This window comes from Chelonia mydas, chromosome 5 (assembly GCF_015237465.2).
Source record: "Chelonia mydas isolate rCheMyd1 chromosome 5, rCheMyd1.pri.v2, whole genome shotgun sequence".
In the NCBI taxonomy this organism is placed as follows: domain Eukaryota; kingdom Metazoa; phylum Chordata; order Testudines; family Cheloniidae; genus Chelonia; species Chelonia mydas.
Genome location: NC_051245.2, coordinates 19,613,042 through 19,639,990, shown reverse-complemented (window position 1 = coordinate 19,639,990; position 26,949 = coordinate 19,613,042). Strand labels below are relative to the sequence as shown.

At 39.8% G+C, this 26,949-nt stretch overlaps 1 protein-coding gene across 5 annotated transcripts in view; it reads right to left on the bottom strand.

Moving 5' to 3' along the window:
- WDR7 (WD repeat domain 7) overlaps positions 1-21,221 on the bottom strand; it is a 346,125-nt gene extending 324,904 nt beyond the window's left edge. The window contains exons 1-2 of one of the 5 annotated variants that reach the window (XM_043547548.1): positions 20,799-21,138; positions 12,679-12,831 (exon numbers count right to left, since the gene is read on the bottom strand). The gene's annotated coding sequence lies outside the window, so the exon portion shown is untranslated. Of the gene's footprint in view, positions 1-12,678; positions 12,832-20,798 lie in introns of all 5 variants that reach the window. The other 4 variants (XM_007055311.4, XM_043547547.1, XM_043547549.1 and 1 more) reach the window with 4 other exon arrangements.
- Between the last annotated feature and the right edge of the window lie 5,728 nt (positions 21,222-26,949).

The following is a 26,949-nucleotide window of genomic DNA, read 5'->3' as shown; positions in this document are numbered from 1 at the left end:
AAATACAAAACGTGCTCAAGATTTTTTTCCCTAGTCATTGAACATTTTAAAATGTGTCTTCAAATACTAACCAGGGACAGAATAAGAAAGATACTTTAAGAAATCATCTGTAATCATCTGTTTGTGATATTATTAGAACCTCAAGATGCATGCAAGAGTTTGTATTATAATATATTGTTGCTTACACTTTTTTAACAGGTGGCTTTTCAACACTGAACTCAGCCATTTTTCCCCAAGTGTCATTCTTCTCTTACCCAAAGTGTTTAAGAAGTAAATGTCTGAAGTGGTGTATACTAGTATCTATTTGCTAGATGCCCAGTCAACAGAGTCCTGACATGGTTTATTTTCCTCCTCATTCATCTTACTTTAAAAAATACTGACTTGAAAAATACTTTGATATTTTAAAAATCTCAACTGAAAGTAGGCACTGCAATATTCTGTAGATTAACTGGATAAATCCCAAAAGTATTTTTATTTGAATTACTCTGAGCTGATATTGTGGGAGGTTTTTTTTCTAAATTACGTTTATAATATTGAAATGCATAAAGTGTGCTGTATTAGCCAGAGTTACAATTCACAGAACAGTTAAAGGTTATTACAGTCTCCTCATTCATATTCAGACTAGTCTACAGTATGTTACGCTGAACAATTGTGACCCCAATAAAAAAAAAAAAGTTAGCCAATCTCTTGATGTTTTGGGGCCTAACACAAAAGATGTTACGACAACATCAGCAGATTTTTGAAAATAATATATTTTAGGTTCTTTTTATTTGCCTTCTGGGTTTTGAGCCTTTACGGTGCACTCACAGCACATTTTCAAGTTTGTCTCTGCAACCACGAGGACTAGAAGGTTACATCTTTTCCCCTAATGAAAGCCAGATTTTCACGTCGTCAGAAGACTCCAAGACCTGGCGCTTTAAGAACACCACCAACTACTGAGAGACTTGTCATAAAAATCGCTAGAGTAAGCAACACTGACTTTTTCTGCTTCCTCCCTGTCTCAGTATTGCCAACTCCAACCATTCAAGAGACATGGGTCACATTCCAAAAAGCCATGAAATTCACTTAGAAATCATGAGATTTTTAAAACCATTTTGCTTCTATTTGCTTTTTGAGCCTCTAAGGTTCACATTTCCAAGCTTTTCTCTGCAACTATGCAGCTAGAAGGTTTGGGAGGTGGGAGCTAAACGGAAGCTAAGATTCTCACATAATCAAATCACTTAAGATCCGAGACAGTCCCCCACCCCGACCCCCCAACACCAAATATCTCAAGATTCACAATAAAAAAAGCTCAACAAAGTTGGCAACATGGCTGCCTTGCAGCAACTGGGACAACGGTGCTAAGTGAAAGTCGCTAACAGATTTAAAAAAAAAAAAAAAAATTATCAGACAACCAGAAAGCCAGATTCATCAGGGTCTGGAAAGCAGAGGGGGAAAAAAAGCCTCCAGCCAAAACTCAGATGTTTGAATAGGTCTAAAAGTAGCTATTTCACTTGGACCAATGGGTGTATTATCTAGTTTGGAAGGGGTGGGGTGGGGGAGAGTCAGTGGACTGCAAAAACAAGATTAATAAATTGTCTTTATCTACTTTTTTACCAGTTCTTGTATTTAAACTCAGAATAGAATAGGATTGAACATTCAGAGAAGTTCATTTCTGGTTTGACACAAAGCCTGTTGAGGTTTCCGTCCTTCTAGCACATGCCAGATGGTTCCCTCTACAATAGGGCTAACCTTTTAAGTACTTTAAAGTTTCTTTTCAAAGCCAAAATACTGTTTCAAATTTAGCCCCAATCAGATTAGGTATATTTTGTAACTGGTTAGCCACACACTCAAAGATGGCCTAGCAAACTGAAATAGCAGAAGAGCCTGGTTCCTCAGATCTGTTGGCAGCTCCTTGTCAGGGGTCCAGCTGTCTGCATCCACTCCCCACCCAGAGCCAGGCAGCCTTGTCAATTTCATGACTCCCAGCTACAAAATTGAGGCAATAGCCTAGCTCCCCGGGGAACAGGAAAGCCACCTGGGGCTTCTCACCTCTCACTTCCCCATCAGTAGCAGGGGAGGGGTGAGCCTCCTCGCCTCAGCTCCCAGCTGGGAGTGGAGTCCAGCCATCTGGGCTTCTTGCCCCAGATACCAGCCAGGAGCAGGGTTCATTCTCCCCCCACCTCCCAGCCAGTCCAGCCATCCAGGTCTCCAGAGGAGCAGGGGAAGTGGTGCTCTGGCTGTCCAGCTTTCTTGCCAATTTCACTGCTTCTTCCGTGAAATTGACAAGACAGCCAAGAGCAGACCTATGTAAGGCAGTGTCTACACTGACACTGCGTCACCCCACCTACACTAATATAAGCCCTACGCCTCTCGTGGAGGTGGAGTTATTATGTCAGTATAGTAGGACAGTTACATCAGTGGGACAAGGCTGTAGTGTAGACACGGTCATAATTAGGTCAATATGAGCTGCTTTACGTTGACCTAACTATGTAATGTAGACCATCCCTCTGTCATCTCACCCAAAAGACTTGTGCCTGACTACACTGTAACTTCCACCATTTCTGGAGAATTTTGATAATATAAATGCAACTTGGATCTCAGAACCACCAACAGCAGCATATGATGAGTTTGTGCCTGGATGGGCAGCAAGTTGAGAGTTAACAGCTAACTTGTTATGTAATCAGTGCCTTTCTAAATTTTCTACCCATGTTGCCATAACACATACTGTATAGCTAAGTGACCTCTTCTCTAAGCAGATGGAATTTTTAAAGGAAACAAAGCAATTTTTAGTACTAGCTCAGAACACCATTAAAGAAAAAAATTTCTTATAAAAAGGCAGCAAATATGTAGCAGCTATTATAAAATGTGGCTCAATTCTGAAAAACAGTTAAGTATAAAAAAACCAGCACTTTCTTACTCAACAGAATTGCTGAACTGTGTGTATTCAGAGTCAGAATTGCAGACCTTCTTTTTTTCCCCACCAATTTTTTTTACTGCTTTTTATTCCAGTTATCCATGCAGATCCAACAATGCTATTGGAGAGTAAGGTGAATTTTGGCTTGCGCATTTTTAACATAATTGCTAACCAAGTTATAATTCCAGGTGCAAATTCTGCTCCCAGTGAGGAGAGACATGTTGCACAGATGCAATTGAGAGCAGAATTTTATCAACTGAATCTTTATTAATGGTACTGGCATAAGCCAGAAAGAAAAAAGCATGACAATTATTTATTAGCAGTATTACAAGAGGGTCTAGACTAAGATCTCTGATTGCATTTGCAAAGTTGGCAGGTTTTGTTTTTTTTTTAACTTTTTTTTTTTAAACTTTGTAACCAAATAAATGTTGTATGTAAAACTGCATTATGTGTTTCCAAAGTCATTTTTCAGAGAAGTACTGTGCTTTACAAAGACTATCATTTGAACTACGCTGGTACTATTTGTGACATAGTTCAGTAAATTAGAGTAGTTCTGGTCCATGGTGATTTCCTATGATAGCCTCATGGCTGCTGACCAATTGAAATTATTACGTAATGCCCATTTATTATGGGGTGTCCAAAGTTTAATATCTTATTAATGTGCCAAATACATGCTGACACACCTCATCTGGACAAAAAAAACTGATTTCCTGATACTGGAAATCAATTTTTTTTCCCTCCTGCCGCTGCCCCTTCACATCTCCCCTTTTCTCCTGCATCCCCCCCACCATAGTTTTAGAGGGTAGAAAATGCTCTGATATTCGAATTCTAACCATTACAAATATAACTAGAATGAACAGAAGATTACATTTGTGCTTACAGATATATTTTTTCTTTAGCACTCTAAAAAGTTTATTCATCATTTATGTGATGTTTTTATATCAATTTTGACTGTTTATAATATATGAATCAGTCATAGTGAAAGTCTGCTTACGCAGAGCTTGTCAATTTGATTCCAATAACTTCTGTTTATATCAATCCTCTCCTATCTAAACTACATATCTTCCCTTTGGCATGGAACATGTTTATGCCAATCAAGCATGAGGAAATCTGTACACAGAGTAAAAGTAAACTATATACACAAAATTTTCCTGCACTTTCCAACTAACTTGCTTAGCTTAAAATACCTTAGTAATGTATTTTGCATTTAATAAATAAAAATGTTGAAACTTAAATTACCCCGCATCATTTTATAAGGTGCCAGTCCAATTTATAAAAGCTTCCATAAAAAGATCCATTTCGTCTCCTTTTATTTGCTAACAATTCAGAGAAGCGTAACAAACAGGGCACAGTCTCTCTTTCTTCTCTCATTTTGGTATCAAATGCACCTGTGTAAGTCTCAACACTATGTCACAGTTCAAAACTGAAACAGTTAAATATCTGAGTATGGGGTGGAGAAAAGGGCTGTGCTAGCACGTGGAAATGCCATTCCTCCTGCATACTGTTATGTAGATGTGCATGACGCTTTATGGGTAATTAAAAACACTGTACCTCCTAGGACCTAGGAAAAAACACCCCCCCCCCCCGACTGACAAAAGTTCTAGCAGTGAAAAGCACCAGTATAGACGGTGCTTTATTACCCCTCGTTCGGGGTGGTTATATTTTATTGCCGGGAGAGCTCTCCCCCGGCGATAAAGCATGACTGCACTGCCCATGTGGCAGCGTTGCCACGGCCACTCTGTAATTTGGGCAGTGTAGACATACACTAACTATTCCTTCAGCTTCCTGCACCACACGTATCTTTTAGCATGTTACCAGAGCTCAGACTCCAACTAAATTACAAAGTAACTGACTTAGGTCTTGTCTACACTTAACTACTATAGTGGCGCAGCTTCAGCATTTTCAGTGAATACACTAACTATACCTATGGGAGGGATTCTCCCATCAGCGTCTGTTATCCACCTCCCCAAGTGGCAGCAGCTATATTGACAGGAGAAGCCCTCCCATCTACACAGTGCTGTCTACTCCAGGCATTATGTTGATATTAGTGCGTCACTCAGGGATGTGGATCTTCCACACCCAGAGAACCGTAGTTATACCATCATAAGTTGCTAGCGTAGACCAAGCCCAGAAAAGCAGCCGGAGTAAAGCTGATGTATAGTCAAATTCAGATAGAACCTAAGTAAGTTAATCATGCACTATTCCTACTTGTGCACTACAGAAAGGAGCTTTGTGAACACACATGACAAAGTCTGTTTGTTCCCAACAACTCCAACACTAAATACTGTAAAATGGAACTAAAAAGGCATTCTGCAAATTAAGGTGAAAAAACAAACACACATACCTCCCACTTTGCTTCTAAAATGACAAAATTAAAAAAAATAAAATTGCTCAAATAGAGAAGTTAGCCCATAGAGAATTTCATCCTCAAACCCATCTGCAAGCATGTTACTTGAGCTTTAGTGTCTTTCTCCTCTTAATTATTCCCACTGAACCAAATTCAGAACTGGCATATGCAGATACAATTCCATACATCTTGCTTACGCAAGCTAGGCACTGTGGTTTGTGTCTGTAATCCCAGTTACTTGGGAAGCTTGGGGTCACCAGGTTGCCTAAGGAGGGGTGAACTAGCCCAGGTCAGAAACGGAGCAGGTCAAAACTCCCGTGCTGATCGTATGAAGAGAGATTAATAAGACTCAGACTTTTCAGCTTGGAAAAGAGACGACTAAGCAGGAATATGATAGAGGTCTATAAAATCATGACTGGTGTGGAGAAAGTAAATAAGGAAGTGTTATTTACTCCTTCTCAGAACACAAGAATTAGGGATCACCACATGAAATAATAGGCAGCAGGTTTAAAAGAAACAAAAGGAAGTATTTTTTCCACACAATGCACAGCCGACCTGTGGAACTCCTTGCCAGAGGATGTTGTGAAGGCCAAGATTATAACAGAGTTCAAAAAAGAACTAGATAAATTCATGGAGGATACATTCATCAATGTATTAATCCTGCCAGGATGGGCAGGGATGGTGTCCCTAGCCTCTGTTTGCCAGAAGCTGGGAATGGGCGACAGGTGATAGATCACTTGACAATTACCTGTTCTGTTCATTCCCTCTGGGGAACCTGGCATTGGCCACTGTCAGCTGTAGCTCATGAAAACTTATGCTCAAATAAATGTTAGTCTCTAAGGTGCCACAAGTACTCCTTTTCCTTTTGCGAGTACAGACTAACACGGCTGCTACTCTGAAACCTGTCAGAAGACAGGATACTGGGCTCAATGGACCTTTGGTCTGACCCAGTATGGCAGTTCTTATGTTCGAATCTGGCCTTTTGTCTCGTCCCCTAAAATCCTGGCTTTTATACCATCCCGGTGTTTGGAATCGCCTTTTGTATGCCAAGAAACCTTCCCTGTTCAAAACATTTGTTTCCTTCAGCTTTCCTATACAGTATTACATTAAGCTCATCTTGGCCTTCAACATCTCTTGGCTTAACAGTGCTATCCCACATAAACTGAAGTTACCATGCAAATGCTTCAGTGAGGAAACTTTGTGTGTGTTTTTCAAAGTGTTGCCTACAGTTATTTAACACCATAAATAACAATGTATGCAGCCAGCGAGGCCCAACACTATAATGTAGCATATTTTTAATGGATAATGTGCAATGGGTAGAATTTTGAATATATAGAAACACAGAAAACGCTCACAGTGAGAATAGCATGGTTCTGGAAAATTACTGACGAATACATCATAGCTACCAAGTGGCAAAGTCCATAAAGCAGCAGAGATACTAATTTTTTTCCACAAAGCCCAAGCCAAGTGAGTAACATGAGCTGTCACTTACTGTGGATAATCAATTTGTGGCAGCCTGCATCTTGTGTTTAATTAGACTACATTTATAAAGAACTATGATTTAACAAACAAGAATAGTGCAGAACCAAGGTAGATAGTGGTAACTACAATACTGATCAAATTACATCAGAATGACTTTCTGTAGCAACATGCCTGAAAATTTATTGTTGATTGTTATGCAATGCCAGATCAATTGTTCCCTTCCTGACTGTTCCCAATAATTGAATTGTAACACAGGCAAGAAAAAATAATTTAAAAACCCATATACGGTTACCTTCTAATCAGAACAGTACATTATTGAAGAGTTGTGATATTTCATAAATACTTTAGCTAAAACATATTAGCAAAATTTTGTTAATAAATAGATTTTCAAAGCAACATGTACACAAAAATTACAACCACAACTGTATCTAAAACTAAAGCAAAAGTGGTGGATTTGTGCACCTACACCACGGTAATAAAAATTGCATATCATAGTCCAATAAACGATATTGCCTCACCCACACTGTCTCACTGGCATCCTGGGACCAACATGGCTACAACACTGCATAAATCATCCTGACCGCTTTGTAAACTAGTGGAATGTCTTAAAACAAAAAATTGCAGACAGCAAGGTCTTTTCAAGGCTTAGTGTTTATAAGAAGAAAAAATAAAAAGAGTTTATCAGCAACTGAAGAGAAAAAGTTAGCGCGGGACTTACTCCAGTTCTACAACATCTGGACTAGAGCCTCACTTTCCCAAAGCGCTCGTCCTGATCTGCCTCCCAAAAATTCACTCCTCCAGCCATAGCACTTGTATAAAGGGTGTGGAAAGACGAGCTAGAGTTAATACTGAAAACAAGGTATTACCCTTGCACTCTTTTTATACATACAAACGTATGTGCCATTCTTTTCACCTCTATGATTAGAAAAAATATGGTCTCAACAACAAATACTTAAACTATTAATTTCACTACAATAACCCAGCATCCATATTTGTTAATCACAATTAAGTGATACCTCACCGGGAATGTAAACTAACAGTTTATAGTTTTGAAGAAAAATGACAAAATGGCAATCCATCACTAAATACATAGAATAGTGAGAGTCTCAATATGCACTATGGAAAATACTTTGTACACATGACTTTTTATTTCCTACTGCTTATATCCCAGGAAACTAACAGTAGCACATTCTTAATTTGTAATAACTCAATTTTACATCACCTTCCAGATGCCAATGCCAATATTTTCAAAGTTAATGCAGATGTTTCTCTATTAAAAACACAAGCTTCATTTCTTCTCCTCTGCAATTTTTCCACATAAGTCAAAGTTAAATGTTTTAATCAACTAATTTATAAAACTTAACTGACCCACATTACATATTAACTATGAATTTCACAAGTCTCAAGGTTTCAGAAAAATATTTACAAACTCATAAAAAAGACTTAGAACATTTTCACATCCAAACACCTTGTAGAAAACAAACAAAGAAAATATCCTGCAAAATGTAGGAAATTTCTTGAAAAAATATAGGCATAAACAGCAAAATAAAATTTGTCTATTTTTATACTTTTACTGGAAAAGGTATTTAAATTTCAGAACTTTGTACCTAAACACAACTCTGCAAACCCTCAGACTGTTTAAAGATGAAGTTCTTTAGAAAAAGAAACAGATTATTCTCCATAACTACCTGTTTTCTTCTAGTTTTTTATTATGGTATCTCAATGCCTTCATTAAAAACTTCATTTTCAGGAACCGGCTCATGTTAACAGATGAACAAGTTGGGCTATGATGGGTACAGCTTCTCTATCATTACTGAATACCAAATACATCTCTTGTTAAAAAAAAAACCCCACATTTAATGTCAGTAAGCAATCAATACTTTTACATCAATGAACTGCAAGCTACAGTAGCAGACAAACGTATCTACTAGCAAATGATCAAAAAGCAGAAGGGAATGAATAATTACATAATGCAGTATCACATGTTAGTTGCCAGTACTACTTCTCTGGAGGACACTGGCAATTTTGTGGCATTAAAGTTGGATGCCTAAAAGTGAGCTGTATCTCTTCCAGCCTAAAGGTTTCCTTGCATGACATTCAGGAAAATTAATCCAAATTAACTATATGTGTGAATTTAAGGTAGATTAGCTAAACTGAATTAAACCCCCGGAGTGGACACATTCAGAATTAAAGTAGCCTAACTTCAGTTTACTTTATTTACTGAATTTTTGGTTTAGCTTAATTCAGAATTAAAGTGGCTTTAATTTGGTTTAGTTTAATTCACTGAATTAAGATGGGATGAATTACATTCCAGGAACTTTAAAACTGGAGAAGACCTATTTTACTACTGGAAAAACACAAACAGAAAAATCTGAAGGAAAAAAAGGCTGTTTTAATATATCATGTACTTTACTCTCCATTCTGATATATTTAACCTACTTTGCAGTTCACCTTCAAATCACCGTGTGTGTGAGTGTGAGTGTGAGAGAAACAGAATTATGTGGAGGGCAGTATGAATGAAGAATTGGTGTTTGAGTTGGGAGAGGCCTGTGTAAGGGAGAAGCAAAGGAAGAGGATCTTTACTCTGATGAATCATAAGAGACTTGTCAATAGTGGAGTGCCACACCCCTTCCTTCTGTCCCCACCTCTCCCATCCCTTTTTCCTCTTGCATACTTCCCTTTGCTTCCCCCCACCAATGTCTCCAAGCACTCTTCTCCTCTTGGCCCTCTGTACAATCCTGCTACCTGCCATGCATCTCCCCAAAGCCCACTCAGCCCATCATGTCCCCTTTAAGACTGGGTCTATCAGCCTTCTCTTCCCCATCCTACACAGACCTTCACTCTCCCCCTCATGCTCCATCTCTTCCTGATGGTCCACCCTTATACGTCCTGCTGCCCACTGCCTCATCGGGGTGAATGCAGAATACAGCTATCTAGAAAAAATGTCAAGAGAAAATCTTTTTTTTTTTAAATTGTGTTTGTCCATAACTCAGGTATCTGATGGATCTGCACATTTCCACTAGCTAATCTTTGCATAGCTCAAACATTAATCCTGAATAAGTGAAATAACTGTGTATGTTTAATTAAGTAGCTACATCCAAAATATTAAGAGAAGTGTGTGTAAGGGTAAGTCTACTTTGCAATTAAAACCCAGGCTCATGGGGCTTCGGCTAAGTGGCTGTTTAACTGCAGAATAGATGCTGGAGCTCAATCTGGGAGGGTCCCAGGGCCCGAGCTGCAGACCGACGCCAAATGTCTACACCGCAATTAAACAGCCCTTTAGCCTGAGCCCTGTGAGAGCAAGTCAGCTTGCACAGGCCAGCTGTGGTTTTTTAATTGCTGTGTCCACATAAGCACAGTTGCCATAAATTCCAAACTTCACTTACCCACTTAGGGTGCTATGTATGGCGAGCTAAAGAAAAGTGTGAAAAAACAAACATTTTTAAAAGGGAGTTTCACAGAAAAATCAGTAAACACTTAAGGGGGAAAAAAGACATATGAAACCCAGTTGTCCTCTTGACTGTTATTGTGCCAATTTTGGAAACTCTGTCTATACTACCCGCCGGATCGGCAGACAGCGATCAATCCAGCGGCGGTTGATTTATCGTGTCTAGTCTAGACGCGATAAATCAACCGCCGGCCGCTCTCCCATCGACTCCGGTACTCTACCAGAGTGAGAGGCACAAGCAGAGTGGACGGGGAAGTGGCAGCAGTCAACTCACTGCAGTGAAGACACTGCGGTGAGTAGATCTAAGTACGTCAACTTCAGCTACGTTATTTACGTAGCCGAAGTTGCGTAACTTAGATCGATCCTTCCCCAACCAGTGTAGACCAGGCCTAAGTTCAATCACTGAAGTGTGGAAAACAGGGATTTCAGTCGTGGTTAACTACAAGTGACAGGCTCAATGCCATCTTAAGAAGCAGCAGTTACTGATGTCTCCATAATATACACAAATATTTTGCACACACATTTATTAACAGAGAGTTTCAATTCTGTTTTCTATAGTAAAAGAAAAACTGATAAAATCATCAGTGTTAGCAGCTCAGGATTTAAGAGCATCCCCTGCCACAAACTAATATGCACACACAAGAAGTCTTATATTACCAAGTTTATGTTCATATTTAGTCAGTGAGAAAGTAACTCCTTAAATTACAAGAGAGTCCCAAATGTCAGATAATCATATTAAACAAATACAATATTTTTTAAAACATTTTTACTATGCATTCTGCAACTGGAAAAATCACTACTAAATAAATTTTAAACTCAAATGAGAGTCAAAATTTAGGAGATCAAATGCATTAATCTGAAAAATTATTTCAAATTACTTTCTGGTGCACAAATTTATGACTGATAGTTGGAAAGAAAGATAGGAATTTAACCCAGATCATATCTATTTGAGCAAAGTTATTGTAATCCATGCATTTCCGAAACAAGGTGTGCTCCTTGAAATTCTGGATTAAAAAAAATCTTATATAAACCTCTTTTATTCAAGCCAGAGTCCTCTCTAAACTAAATTGCATTTTCATTCTTAACAAGATATATCAAGTGGATCAATTGAGTCTAGAGGCCTCTCAACAGAAAACCAAAGAACAAGGTTGAGAGTTTTAAGAAACTGGATATTTATCACTGAACTCAAGCCTGGGACACTTTTATATCACCTAATGTGTAAAATAGTAAATTAGTCACCACCAAACCAAGCAAGTTGGTATACTAAAGTATAACTGAAATCACCACCTGAGCAAGATGCTTCAGCATAATAAATCTAAGATGAGTTAAAAGCCTATCCTTAATGAGTCCATCACTCTTCCCCATGCCTGAAGCATGTAAACTATAGAACTTAATATGACTCTAATGTGTCAGATATATTGCCTTTACTGTTTAGATTTTCAAATTTTGCACATGCTTTTAATTCCTTCAATTGAAAAACAAACTAGGGAAGTGTGGTATAGATGAAATTACTAAAAGGTGGGTGCACAACTGGTTGAAAGACTATATTCAAAGAGTAGTTATGAATGGTTTGTTGTCAAATGGGAAGAAAGCATCTATTAGAGCCCCGCAGGGTCTGTCCTGGGTCTGATACTATTCAATATTTTCATTAAGGACTCAGACAATGGAATGGAGAACATGCTTACAAAATTTGTGAATGGCATCAAGCTGAGAGGGATTGTAAACACTTTGGAGGACAGGATCAGAATTCAAAATCACCTTGATAAATTTGAGAATTGATCTGAAATCAACAAGATGAAATTAAATAAAAAGATAAACAAAGAACTACATTTACAAGGAAAAATCAAATGCACAAATACAAAATGGGAAAGAACTGTCTATACAGTATTACCACAGAAAAGGATCTGGGGATTATAGTGGATCACAAATTGAACATGAGCCAACAATGTGAGGCAGTTGCGAGAAAGGCTGACACTCTTCAGAGAGAGTATTAAAGCAGCATTATAGGCAAGACATGGGAGGTAATTATCCCGCTCTACTCAGCAAAGGCAAGACTTCAGCTGGAGTAGTATGACCAGTATTGGGCACTATACTTTAGGAAATACGTGGAAGAATTGAGGAGAGTTCAGAGAAGGTCAACAAAAATGATAAAAGATTTAGAAAAATCAACCTATGAGGAAAGGTTAAAAAACTGGACATGTTTAGTCTTAAGAAAAGAAGACTGAAGAGGGACCTAATAACAGTCTTCAAATACGTTAAGGGCTGTTTCAAAAAGAATAATGATCATTTGGTCCCCAAGTCTGCTGAAGGTAGGACTGGGAAGAATTGGCTTAATCTACACACAGCAAGGGAGATTTTGGTTGCATTTGGGCAAAAACTAACTATACAGACAATTAAGTACAGGAAATAGGTTGCCAAGGGAAGATGTGGAATCCCCATGATTGGAGGTTTTTAAGAACAGGTTGGCCAAACACTTGTCAGTGACTGTCTAGACTCTAGGCTTACCTGGTCCTGCTTCAGTGCAGGGGATGGACTAGATCACCTGCTAACATCTCTTCCAGCACTAAATTTCTTCGATCCTACGATACGGCATTATCATGGCTTGAAAAATCCACTCATCAATTTGCCTGGGATGAGTGCCATCAACCTCTGTAGAATCTAAGTTTGCATTTAAAATAAAATTAGTTCCTAATCCTTACTATTGTGAAGATAACTTTCTGAACATGAATCAAGCACAAACAGATACGATTCCTGCGTGTGAAAAAGCTGCTGGACCTTTTTACTACTCATGACTTCTCCAAGGTGCAGTAGAACTTTCAGTGCAGACAGTCTGTTCAGACAAAACTTTGGTACTGGAGCTGTTCACCATAAAAGAGAACCTAAAATGGATGCTGAGGCGGGGTACATTTCTCAGATACAAAACAGGAATACACCCAAACAAAAATTAATCCATGATAGGAATCGCAGTATCTAGATAGGAGGGGGTTTTCTCACCAATGCATTGCCTCTGGACAACAACCATTCACCATCTTCGGTGCCAGTCATTAAATCTCCTTGCTAATCCTCTGCATATTTACTCCTGAGGGCATTCTATGCCAAAAAATAAAAAATTCTGTGCCAAAAAAATTAAAATTCTGTGCACAATATTTTAAAATTCTGCAAATTTTATTTGTCTAATAAATGTGGAGGCTCCAGCATGGCATTGGGGAGCACAAGCCACTGGCTGCACAGAGGTGGGAGATCACTGTGCAGCTCCCCTGCCCCACAGGACATGGACTCAGCGGTGAGGCTGCACCCAATCCTGACACAGAACAAGGACTGGGCCTGCCCCAGAAACACCCCAAGGCCCTGTTCCTCCATGCCAGGTGCACCAGGTGTGGGAGGCAGGCTCAGCAATGCAGGATCCAAATGTGGAGGGGCTTAGTGTGGGGTGATCCAGGTGTGAGTTGAGAGAGTTCTGTGTGGGGCAATCTGGGTGCAGATGGTTCAGTGGGGAATGCAGGTGCAGAGGGGATGTGGATGCACTGGGGCTTGTTGGGAGGTTTTGGGTGCAATGGTAATGGGACTCTACAGGGGGATGCTGGGGGGAGTGGGGATCCTGGTGTAACTGGTTGGGTCTCAGTGGGGTAGGGATCTGGGGGGCGGGTGGCTCGTTGTGGGGCTCATCGGGGGGATTCTGAGTGCAGGGGGGTAAGGTTTGGCAGGAGGTCTGGGTATGAGGGGGTCTAGATGCATGGGGGTAGGGCAGATCAGGGAGCAGCACCCTGTACAGGGATCCCTCCCCCTGCAGCTAAGGAACGATGGGTGCAGGAAGCGGGAGGTAGGGGAAAGAGAGTTTGCAGAACTTCCAGCAGCTGGGAGAGAAATCTGGAGGTGGGTCTGACCCAGCCCTGGATGTCGTACAGGGCAAGAGGAAGTCTCGTCCTCTCTGGTCCAGCCCAGACTAGCAGCTGAGCTGGGCGCAGGGTAGGAATCACCAGCCGGGTCTTCCCTAGTCCCACCTCCTGCCCCACAGTGATTTACCTCTCTGCCAGCTGCCCAGGGCACCTGAAACATACTGCTGGAGAGGGTCGCATGTCAGAAAACCATTTTTCTGCAGGAAAGCAAAGAAATCTGCAGAGGACATTAATTCTGCACATGCGCAGTGGCACAGAATTCCCCCAGGAGTACATATTAGATGTCTGGTAATATTTCCATGCCCTGGATGCAAGTAGGAAGAGGGATGTGTTTAAGATTGGACATCTACATATGCATGTACATGTCTGTGACAACTATGGGAAAGATGATTAAGATATGTTTTTAAAAAGTACTGTATTGCAAGAGATTTTAAAATTAAATAGAAAGTTTGTTGACAATCTTACAACTAAAAGTATGCATTATTTTTTTTTTTTAATTGCAGGGGGCCTAACTAGTTGCTTTGGGAGTGCTGAAGCACAGGAATCTTTCACCATTTTAGCAGGCTTAATCCAGGAGTTAATTTTCAAAATAATAGCTAGTCTTGGCTATGAACTCAACACCAACACACTAGGCTCAGTTCTTCTACAAAATGGAAAATTTTAGGTTTATTCTACATGCTTATACTAAATAACAATTTCCGTGCTGTCTTGTGCACCGTGTGCCAATGCCTTCTAAAGTCTACATTAGAATGCACCATAATCTGAAATATCACAAGATAGATCTGGTTAACAGAAGAGCAAAATGAAATACACTGAACCCCCCAAATGTCAGTTTCCACAATTCGAAATGGGGTTATAATGATAACCTACTTAATTGGAATGTTAATCTTAAATCATTAAAGTTTGTAAAATGCTTTGGTCTCCTCAAATGGAAGGCATGACTGAATGGAAAAGCATTTTTAATAGACGGATTATCTTCATATAATTTCCTAAAAGAATCTATATGAGGCTTAATTAATATTTGTAAATGTCACTAAAATCCTTGTATTAAAGCTGCTGTGGAAGTAAAAAAATATTAGTATTATTAACAGTCTGAAAACCCAAAATTCAGTTCACAGATCAGTGCTGATGTCATGGGTGGTGGTCATCTCTGTATTTGTGTGATACCAAATCTAAAATAGGCATATTTGAATTCCACTGACAATGCAAAAAAAAAAAAAAAAAGTATAAGAATGTTCTAAATAGAGAAAAATACAATTGGTAGAGTACGTAATGTTTTCTTTCTAGTCCTTCTGATTTAGGTTGCACTAACATATGTAGTGATTATACACATTTTTAAACATACATTTATTTAATAATTGTAATGTTTCTTTTTGGAGCTGTTATGGTCTGAGACCATATTTGATTTACAAACACTTCAGTACACAGATTGTTTGTGATTAATCATACTGGCACCAGCACCAACCCAAGAACCATGCCAAAAGCGTATGCTTTTAAAAGCAAAAACAATAATTTGCCCAAGGTCAGACAGAAAGTCTGTAGCAATCAGCAATAGAACCCAGATGTCTTGACTCCCAGGACTGTGTTTTCACCACTAGATGATGCCACCCGCACATGCTGGTTGTTCAGTAAATACAGTCAGTACCAATCAATTTATTAGTTGTAACTCAAATGTTTCTGAAGTTTCTCAGAAGTTACAGAATACATGTGCATTCAGTCAAACCCTGCAACCACCTCCATCAGCACTGTTTTGGTTTCAGAGGCTTTCTTGGTACAGACATTATTAGGGTGGAAGACCAACAAATTCCAAAACATGTTTACTGAAGACTCTTGCTACATGGCCAGCAATCATGTGGTCACCAAAACCTTCAGTGGCACAATAAGATTGCCTGTGATGGACATAAATTGAATATACAGCCAGATCACATTAAGGACCTAGGTGGCAACTGATCAGCAAGGAGGCAACATCCCTTTGGGATTTTCCATGATGATGATGATGATTTACATTCAGCTTTTATCTAATTTAAATGCAGCCAAATGCTTTCCTTATTATAAAAATTAAAAGAAAGAAAATTATATATTTTATACGTATCCAAATAACTATAAAAGTGTCAATGGTGCAAATGCCTTTGAATCACCACAATAAATACCGTTTTAGAGTGCATACATTGCATTATACTAAGTACAATAAAATGATTTTGAAGACAGATCTTTCATTCTGACACATATCACAGACTATTACTATCATCTGGGTTGACAGGTGGTAAGCGTAGAACATTCTACCGGAATAGGGAATGACAATTATTCCCGTGTACTTTAGCCACTCAATATATTGAATTGCAAACAACAGCTACATGACTTCAGTACTGTTTTAAGATGTACAGATTCACAGACAAAATACAAGTGAAGAAAGCACTGCAAGAATCCAAATTCTTTTAGGCAGTTTTTCATTACAGCAACTATAAGAAACAGCAAGAGGAGGAATCCTCAATTCTAAGAGCACAATTAATTCCAACTAAAAATCCATTTCTTTACAACATTATAGCACAATCAAAAAGTGAATTTCTTGTTGTGCTAGCACAGCAGGATATTACTTACATGCAAGAAGCCAGCAAGTAGACCGTGCAAAAAGATATTCAGGTTGGCAAGTTTTAATGAAACTTCCCCCACCCACACAGAAAGGAACTGAAGAGAAAAGTTAACAGCTGGTGAGTTAAACTGCAAATTTATTCATTTTACGATGCTCAATTCTGGACATCTGATGACAAAAAATTAAAGCAGCTGTCAAGAGGACTTGATGTATCTATGGACTAACAACAGGATACAAAGACTCTCACCTCCAAAACCCTAATCCTGCTAACTTGCGCAGATGCTTAACCATGAGCAGGCCAACTGAAGTCAATGGGACTGGTTGTGGTAGTAAGGTTATGCACATTCATAACTGTTTGTAGGATCAGGTACCATGTCACTATTTTGAACTTGACCCAAGTTGGTAGGCTGTGTAGGGGCTCACATAAACTGAGTAGATGGTTTCAATCCAGGTACTATGCATGGGTATACAATGATTGCAACCTGGCTGTCAGTCTCATCAGGCTGACCAAGCATTAAATTGGCCTGGAAATTACCCTAAAGGTAAAAGGTTAGTTAATCTTAGTAGCTCACCTGAGATGAGGCACTTAAAAATACAGCAATGGGTACAGTATAAACTCTAAGTGTGGTGTACTTTCATTAATTCTCTATCTAAACATTTCAGAAAAGTCTGAAATATCTGTGGAACATTAATAAAATCACAGTTGGCAAAATGAAAATGAATTACCTCATTCTGGGGAGGAAACTATTCTATTCTAGGTGTCATGAATTTAAAGCTCCACTCCATCACACTTAGATGAATTAATTTTATCACACTTCATTTTATGTAAAAAGAAAAGGAGTACTTGTGGCACCTTAGAGACTAACAAGTACTCCTTTTCTTTTTGCGAATACAGACTAACACGGCTGCTACTCCGAAACCTTAATTTTATGTGTGAGTAGTCCAGTTGAGTATACCCATTAAGTTTTTGCAGGATCCAGATTCAATTTAAAAAAAAAAAAAAAAACTATACAGAATGCCTGAAAGTTTAACTACCTTTACTCATTTAAATGATAATTTTTGTCTTAACCTTGGAATTAAATTCATCTACAAGTACTTCATATCTAAAAAGGCCAAGGTTTTAAATTTTCTTAGATATCTATCTATATCTATATCACTGTTCTCTCATTTTGTCAATTCTCAAATGCCACCCTGGGTCATTTGTCTGTCTTAGCTCCTATTGCATCTTATCATAAACCTATGGTGTGACCTCTCTAGAGCAGGGACTGTCTTCTTGTTACTTGTTTCTATAGTCCTAATACAATGGGTCTTGATTGGGTCTTATGTACTACTGTACAACAAATAAAGATAATAATTCACTAAACGCTATTTCCAAACAAATACCAAATCAATCATAAATAGACTTTCTAAAATTAGGACCTTACTTGCTTGCAAAACATTCATAAAATATTAGCAGCCCGGACAAGATCTACACCTTAAACTTTAATCATGATAGCAAAGATAATGAAAAAGCTAAAGATGGATATTTTACTCACCCCAGCTGAGTGAGTGAATAGAATTATTAAAGTCATACATGTGCAGACTACTATAATTTTTAATATTAATATGAGATTAAGGCTGAACATACCTGCTACGGTTGCTTACATGAGAAGATGAATTATTTCTAGTTTCGCATTTTATAAAATCACTTACATAGCATTAATTTTAGCCAGCTTTTAAAAGCATCTCATTTCTGTAATGAAGGGTTTTTTCCTTGATGATGACTTTAAAAATCTCACTTTTGTTTTTTCTCAAAAAACCTTCCTCATTGAAGGTGTCACATGAAGTACAAGTTACTCAAGGCAGTTATGAAACTAGATTTAAAACTCCTTGCTATTTCCTAAGATTATGTTGCCTTCTATTATGAAAGGAATTACATAAAACAATAGGGATCATGTTGTGATGACTTTTCTTGTACAACTCATACACATTTCCCTAATTAGGAGTTATTTTTAAAGCTACTAATTTCTTAGAGAACTTCCGAGAATTTAGAAATAAAAAGGTACTGTATCATATAAGTAGTCACCCTATACTGTTATCTATAGAGTGCCTTAACGTACATGGGTGTATTACACAAACATACGATGACAATCATCATCATCTTTCTTTCTGTCCTGAAACTTGTGGAAGGAGGAAGAAGTGGAGGTTCCCTCTATTCATGAGTGATATCTAAAGCTATCAGCAATTCCTAAAACAGGATCACAACATTCATTGACCAAAAGGTGCTACCACAACTCAGTTTACTGAATTCATTTAATCTATAACCTAGTCAGAGGCTGTGCTGCTGTAGCAAGATCTATACTCCAAGGTTCTGATCTTGCAAAGAGTTATACAAGTGCTTAACTTTATGAACTTCAGTCCTGTTTACTTCAGTTAGGTTACATACCTGCACAAATTAAGCATGTGCATAAATCTTCACAGGAATAGATCCTAAATCTGCAAATAAGTCGCCATCATTTGCAGTCACCCTCTTGTTCATGTTCCTGTCCTAACACACAGGAAAATTCCTCCCATGGGGAAAAAATTCTAAAAGATACAACAGGCAATGAGCTCTGTGTTGGCTGACATCTGACCAGCATGAAGTGTCATGTAAATCCACCAAGTGCTATGTGGGTACAAGCATCTGCTTTCACAACAGTAGTAAATAGAGGAAAACAATGGCTATGAAATCCTGAAATCTGGATGGAGAGGAATGAGTTCCTGATTGGCATCAAGTCACTACCAAAAGTTACTAATTCCTAAAGACTACCCTGTAACAGGGGATTTGCTTTAAATGAGTACTAGGTGCCATCATACCCCATTAAGTGATTCTATAATTAGGGCCCTACCAAATTCATGGCAGTGAAAAACACATCATGGACCATGAAATCTGATCTCCCCTGTGAAATCTGGCACCTAGTTGAGGCCCTAAGCAGGGCTCCAACTGTTAGTCCAGGATGAGGATGGGGAGGGACAAGACTTCCTCTTCCCCTGAAGGGGCTACTCCTGGGATGGGTCAGACCCACCTCCAGAATCTCCCCCAGCTGCAGGAAGCTCCGCAGTTGGAGCTGTTACCTCCACCCCCATGAGGCAGGAGACTGCTGGGAAAACCGGACATATGGTAATCCACCCCTACCGTACCCTGAGATCCTCACTTCTGCGCTGCTGCTGGTGATGGTGGTGGTAGTGCTGGCTTTAGAGCTGGGCTCCCGGTCAGCAGCCTTCCTCTCTGGTTGCCCAGCTTTGAAGGCAACACCCCTGCCAGCAGCCGGGCAGAAGTACAGGTGGCAATCCCATGACCTGCCTACAATAGCCTCGCAACCCCCCCATGCTGCCTGCCTTTTGGGTCCCACGGGACCCCCAGGGTTACTAAATGGTGAAATTTCAGACATAAACTGAAAACCTGAAATTGACAAATTTTAAAAACCCCTGTTCATGAACTGGACCAAAATGGAATTTGGTAGGGTGCTATCTATAATACTTGTGGTGATGGAAAGTATCCACAACTCATATAAAACCTGGTACCTCTTGTAAATCTGCTTCCCCTCCACAGGCACTATATTCCAATATGCAAAAAGAATCCCCCTCCCAGTATTGTAACCACATGTTGTACTCATGGAAACTCACCTCTTATTGAGCCCAATTTCTAGAAGAGTACTAATTCATAAAGGAATATAACTGTTTGGAAAGTGAAAGCTGTAACACAATTAACTGAATGAATAAGGTCTGGTGACAACAATGAGTCTGCAACTCAGCCAGATCCTGAACCCCCTGACTGGGGCAATTCCAAGAGGACATTAGCAAGTGTCTGCAACCCACTCAAACCCCCTGAAATGACACAGCTGACACCCAGCTGAGCTGCAGGGGGGTGCCAGGCAGCCCCTGTGTCGTCTTCGTCGTCCCGTCCCCCCCAAGCTGGGCTCACGCTGCGGGGGGGCAGGATTGCCAGGCAGAGCCCAGCCCCAAGGGGGGCTCGTGCTGCGGGGAGGGGAGGTGCCAGGCAGAGCAAAGCCCCGGCGAGGGAGGTCACACTCGGAGAAGGAGACAAAGCCTCCTGCACAGAAGTGGGGGTCCCCCATGGGACTAGGGCAGTTACCCCTCCCCCCAAGTGAGGCACTCACCTGTCCAGGCAGGACCCGATCTTGCCGCAGTCTGTGGTGTGGTGTGCGGCCCGGCCCGGCCCTGGCCCCTACTCGCGGGGATGGGGCTGCCCAGGGCTCTCTGCCCCTCTACCCCCCGCTCGGGTGCAGTAAATCAGCTGACAAGCTCCAGCCAGCCGCCGTGACTCCCACAGCAAGTGTCGCAAAGCCTCGCCGCAGTGACTGACGGCAGGCTGAGGAATCGGCGTGACTATGGAGACCACAGCGGCGTGACCCCCTCCCCCTTTGGTGGACGGGCGGAGCGTTACGGCTGCAGTGCTGCGGCGGGGGCGGCGTGTTTGGAGGGTGCGGCTGGGGCGCTTCGGAGTCCAGAGCGCCCCGCCTTGGAGAGGGGGAGGCTTCTGGGGCGGCAGGTCGCGGGGGATGCCTGGTGCAGGAGACAATGACCGTCTTTGGAGAGCGCTTTATATTATGTAGTCATTGCGTTCTCACAGGGCCTAGCACCCTAGTCATGGGCTAAACTAAGTCAGGAAAAGGTCCTCTTATCTCAGAGTATCTCCGCGCCGGGAGTTCCTCTGGGATAACTAATAGCCATCGAAAATAAACGCGTGTTTGATAATAGGCTCTTCAGTCTACCATAGGAAGGGATAACAGGCTCTGATGGCTGGAGGTTGGAGCTAGACAAATTCAGACTGGCAATAAGTTGTAAATTTTTAATGGCGAGCGTAATTACCTATTGGAATAATTTATGGAGTGTGGAGGTGGTTTCACCATCACTGACCATTTTTAAATCAAGGTTGGATGTTTTTATAAACCATTAAGAATGTTGAGGGCGGGGGAAGAGTTCTGTTTCCTGCGTTATACAGGAGATCAGACTAGATGATCACAGTGTTCCCTTCTGGCCTTGGAATCTGTGAACTAATAAATATTCCAGAATAACTAATAATTATTCCACAAGAGCTAGTTCAGTAAATTTTAAAGTGCAGACAAGCTCTAAACACTGGAGAGTTAGTACAGAGTGCCCACCCATGTGGGGAGTAACTACTTTGTGGGTATTGTAGTTTATCTATGAAGAATATGTGTTTGTTAAAGTACCTACAGGGAAAATACTTATTAGAGAGTATGGGCGCATGATGATAGTACCAAGTAACTTCCTGAACTCTGTTTTTTGGGGGGAATACTTGCTACTTAACAGAGATGTTGTGCGAACTAATAAATTAATCTTTGTAAAAATCTAAAGAGCTACCTTAAAATTATTTTTATAATCTGTAAGACAGTACCTATAAGAGTACTTAATGATTGTAAATTGAGCATGCAATAAAACTGGTGGTTGTCCCATTCCAGGGTGCAATTCAGACTAGTGAGGGGTTGTGTCACCACCTACCCTGCATCCTTGGGTGCCTCACAATGCTTTGCTGCTAAAGTTCCCAAACTGGGCCGCTCACAAACAGCATGCAGGTCACACCTTGGGTGTCTGTATAACTATGGCCTGTCAGCAGCACTCTGGTCACACTCTGGCTTCCACCAGCCTTGGTTACCACTTGCAGAGTGACCCCAACACTCCCAGTCCTGAATTTTCCGAAAAACATTTGTTCCGCATTGTTCGTCCCTCTCCTGGACAGTTCAAATGTTAAAGGTTCCCTTGTAAGGGGCCAATAGTCAAGTGGATATTTGAGTGGAGGATATTCGAGTGGAGGTACTCAGTTCAGTTTAAACACAACACTGGATTAGTTCTGATTCAAAAATAAAACGTTTAACTACAAAGAGAAAGATTTTAAGTGAGTACAATTATAAGGTATTAAAGTCAGAAATGGTTACAAGAGAAATGAAGATAACATGCTCTCTAGTAGCTAACACTCAACAAACTAGACTTGGTTCAAGGAAAAATCCTTACCATATATTCCTAGTGACAGGGCTGACCAAGTTCCAAAGTCCATTCTGACACTCTGTACCTTGGGAAGCATTTACCCTCATATTCCTCGTTTATATATAATTGTGATATTGCATATAAAGCAGGCCACGTGAATTATCAGGGGAAAGGTTATGATCTGCTGAAAGTCACTGTTCTATTAAAATACGTGTATCATTAATGATTTTGAAGTTACGAGAATTATGTTGTATGGTTGTCACTAAAATATGCTGTGGGTTGGAAAGCATCCAGATACTAGCTCTCCAGAGACAGTGCCAAGGAAAGTAACCAACACCCGGATGGATGTCAAACAACCATAACAGGCGTGGTCCAGCATGGGAGCTACAATTCAATGACTCACCTGCAAAAAGCCACACCAGGGGAATTGCTCAACCTTGCCTAGGGACTCAACAATGCCCACCAGACATGCTTGGACTTGTGTTCTCCAAGCTCATTGGACTGAGGGTATAAAACAGAACACAGGGATCCCATGCTTGGCCTTTTCTCCTCTCCCCCACCTATGCTGCAAGCAACAAAGACACACTGAAGACTCCAACAGAGAAGACTGGCCCAGGTTTAAGGGACAAACCTGTATATTAAGGACTGCAATCTTCAGTGGGGTGAGAAAAACTGCTTAATCTAGATGTTTCCCAGTTTGATAGGGTTGAGAGTTTAGACTGCATGCTTATATTTTCTTTTCTTTTGGTAACTAACTCTTACTTTTTTGCCGTATAATCACTTAAATTACTTAAAATCACTTAAATCACTTATAATCACTTAAAATCTATCTTTTGTAGTCAATAAATTTGTTTTAACAGTTTATCTTCACTGGTGAATTTGCCTGAAGTGTTTGGTAAGGCTGTAAATAAAATTTTATTTTTCGAAATGACACAAAACTTACATGTTTGCTGAAATTAAAATAGTTTCTTTCTAGATTTTCTGATTGCAAAATTCTGGATAAGTTCATTGAAGCTGACTCAACGAAGCATGTCTGTTTCCATACACAATAGGGAAAGTGAATCAAGTCTGTCCTGACACATTGTTGTTCTCTGAGGGTTTTTTATTCTTTTCAGGTGAGAAAAAGAGCATTCTGCGGAGCAGTTAGTAATCATCAATGTTAGAAAAATATGCAGTGCGAGCTCTATATTTGGAAATACACATTGTATTTCGTCTTTCAGTATTTTGTCATGAAAATCAATGTGACTGAATTTCATTTTTCCTGTTTCATTAAACTTTGCGTGCATATAACAGTGGAACTGCTGTACTTCTCCACAGAGATTCATGTTCAAGTCAACAGGGTATGACACAACTAGCTTTTGGGAACCTTGTAATATTGTTTGTCAGATAAGTCCATATCGTTTAGAAAAGAAAATCTACTTGATACTTCTTTGTACATTTCATCTCTCCTCTTCATATGAGTTTCAAGTGTATCAATTATAGCATAGTAAGTAGATACATGAAATTTGACTCTAGGATTCAACACTGTTTGTGTTGTACTGCTATCATTTGCTTGTTTTTTCCTGATTCGGTTGAGGGACTAGGCTTCTTTGTAGTTAGTATCAGGCAAGATATCTTTTGATATGTCTTCAAATCTTTCTAAATCATTCCTCAAAGTGTGTAAGTGGTCTGCTAATGATTGACAGAGGTCTGCACATGTTTTCAAATCCAATTTTTTTTCTTGAAGAGCTTGATTTGTGTGGAAAAAGTGTTGTAAAATTTCATTCCATATGGTCAACATGAATACAAACTCTAGTTCTTGCATCTTGTTTGCAATGTTTTCTGCCTCTCGTATAGTTTCTCCCTTTTGTGATTGGACTTCAGCTATACTTTCTAATGCATCCACAATCTTTGAGTAGGACTCCAGAATTGCACTTGTTGCCACTGCATGTGCCTCCCAGCGAGTATTAGAAAGAGATTTCAACACACAATCATTGCCCAAATATGTTTTAAGAACTTCCCATCGGTGTGTTTAGGCTGAGAAAATGTATAAGTAACTGGACTGTTGAGAAAAAACTTACTACCACCAGACAACAATCAACAGCACGGTGGCCAATAAGATTGAGAGAGTGTGCAGCACATGGAATGAATATGGCATATTTGTTCTGTTCTAAAAGCTTCTTCTGCATTCCTTGATAACGCCCTGACATGTTGGCAGTATTGTCATAAGATTGTCCTCTGCACTTTGAGAAATCTGTTTTGCAAACTTGGCACAGATAATGCAGTACTTGATTTGCCATTTCTTCACCAGTGTGGCTTTTCAAATTGAGGAATGTTATAAATCGTTCAACTGGTTTTCCATCTGTGGGAGACACATATCTTAGTACAATACTCAATTAATCAATATATGAAAGATCAGGTGTAGAATCGACAGATAAACTGAAGTACCCAGCAGTACTTATTTCATCCACAATAGCTGAATGAACTTTGTCACTCATTAGACCAATGAGTTCATCACATACTATCTTGGATAAGTACGATGGGTTACTTTTGCCAGCATTCCCATATTTTGAGATATAGCCTGCTAAAAATGGGTGAAACTGAGCCACAAGGTCCAACAATCCCAAGAAATTTCTGCAATTCTGCAATGATCCAAATGTGTCATTTGATCCCCGGAAAGGCAGACCACGTTCAGCTAATGTTTGAATAACAGCTATAACACGCTGCAAGACATGTTGCCAGTATTCACGCTCCCCTTTAATTTGTTCTTCCAATTTTTGTGTCAATCCAAAGCCCTGTCTTCGATTTAAATATGTCAACATTGAATCTCTGTGAGTAGTGCTATTTTCATGTTGTTCAATTAAAACAGTATTCCGCCAGTCACTAAATCCATCTGCAGCAAACCGGGATGTTGAAGGTTTATATGCAAAAAGTTTGCAAACAAAACAGTACACAGACCCTGCTGATGGTGAATACAGTAGCCATTCTTGAGTGTATTTCTCACCATTCGCTTTCATGCCGAAAAATATTTTTTGTGGACAATATCTTGTTTGTTTGCCATTGGTAAAAGTCCGACGTGATTTCTCCAATGGCCCAGTGTGGTGTTGACAGTCATTTGGTCCACGATCTATCCAGTAAGCTACGTCATCGGTACTGAAATCAACCCACATACCAGGATCTTTTCTCCTATTATTTACAGCATGAGCAGGTTCAGTCTCTGACACATCCACACCTTCTAGAACAATGTCTGTTTTACCACCAGGAGTAGGATGATCAGTTACAGTCTCTGACACATCCACATGTTCTGGAATGGTGTTTGTTTCACCAATAGAAGAAGGGTCAGTCTCTGAAACACCTACAGGTTTTGGAACGATGTCTGTGCTACTGAGAGAAGATGTTGCTTCTGATGGATTCACTTTGAAAAATGATGTCAGCTTTGGAAGATTTTGGAAAATTTCACTAGTTTTTTGTTTCTTTTCTTCCGCCAGTTTACGTTTCTGTGCTCCACTCGGTTACATTTCATCCTGCCCCTTATCTCAGTTATCTGAACTTAAAAAAAAAAAATTACACAATGTACATTATTTTTATGTATATATATATTATATATATAAGAAAGAAAAAACAAATCAAGTACGTATAACTCAGAAGAATATATCAATAATAAAACATAAATTTATTGCAATACATGACAGGATCTGATTTCCTTGCATTATTTCAATCTACGTTAGTAGGATGCCCTCCTGGTTTAGGTGGGTGGGGATAAGTAATAAAAAGAGAACAGAAAAATGGGGGAAGAGTGTGGAGTGGAGTGTAAGGAAGTCTAACAAAGTTCTGATTTTTCCCATGATGACTACTTTGATGCTTTTTTTGAAATATCAAATATCAAATTCTTTCTTTCAAAAAAAATCTCATTTTTTTTGGTGCCCCCGCTTTGCTGGTGCCCTAAGTAAGTGCTTAGTCTGCCTATTGGGTAATCCAGCCCTGGGGTGCGGCATCACCCCTAGTTCTAGCACCTATGAGGAACATCACTGGCTGTATGCAGCTGTTCACCAAAGATGTTCTCCAGTTCATTTTATTCCTTTTTCATTCACTCGTTTGTTATTTAATGAACCCCAGGATTATTAAGGTAGTCAGATACGCTTTCATGGACCACTACTACTATTTTAATTACAGGTGGTATAATTATTCATTATACAGACAAAGGCACTGTAGAGCCCTTGCTCTAGCAAGGTGGTAGGACATCTGCCCCATTATCCTGGCTAATGAATTACAAAAGGACAACACCACAATGAGGCAGTATAGTTCCAGCTTCACTGATCAACTTCT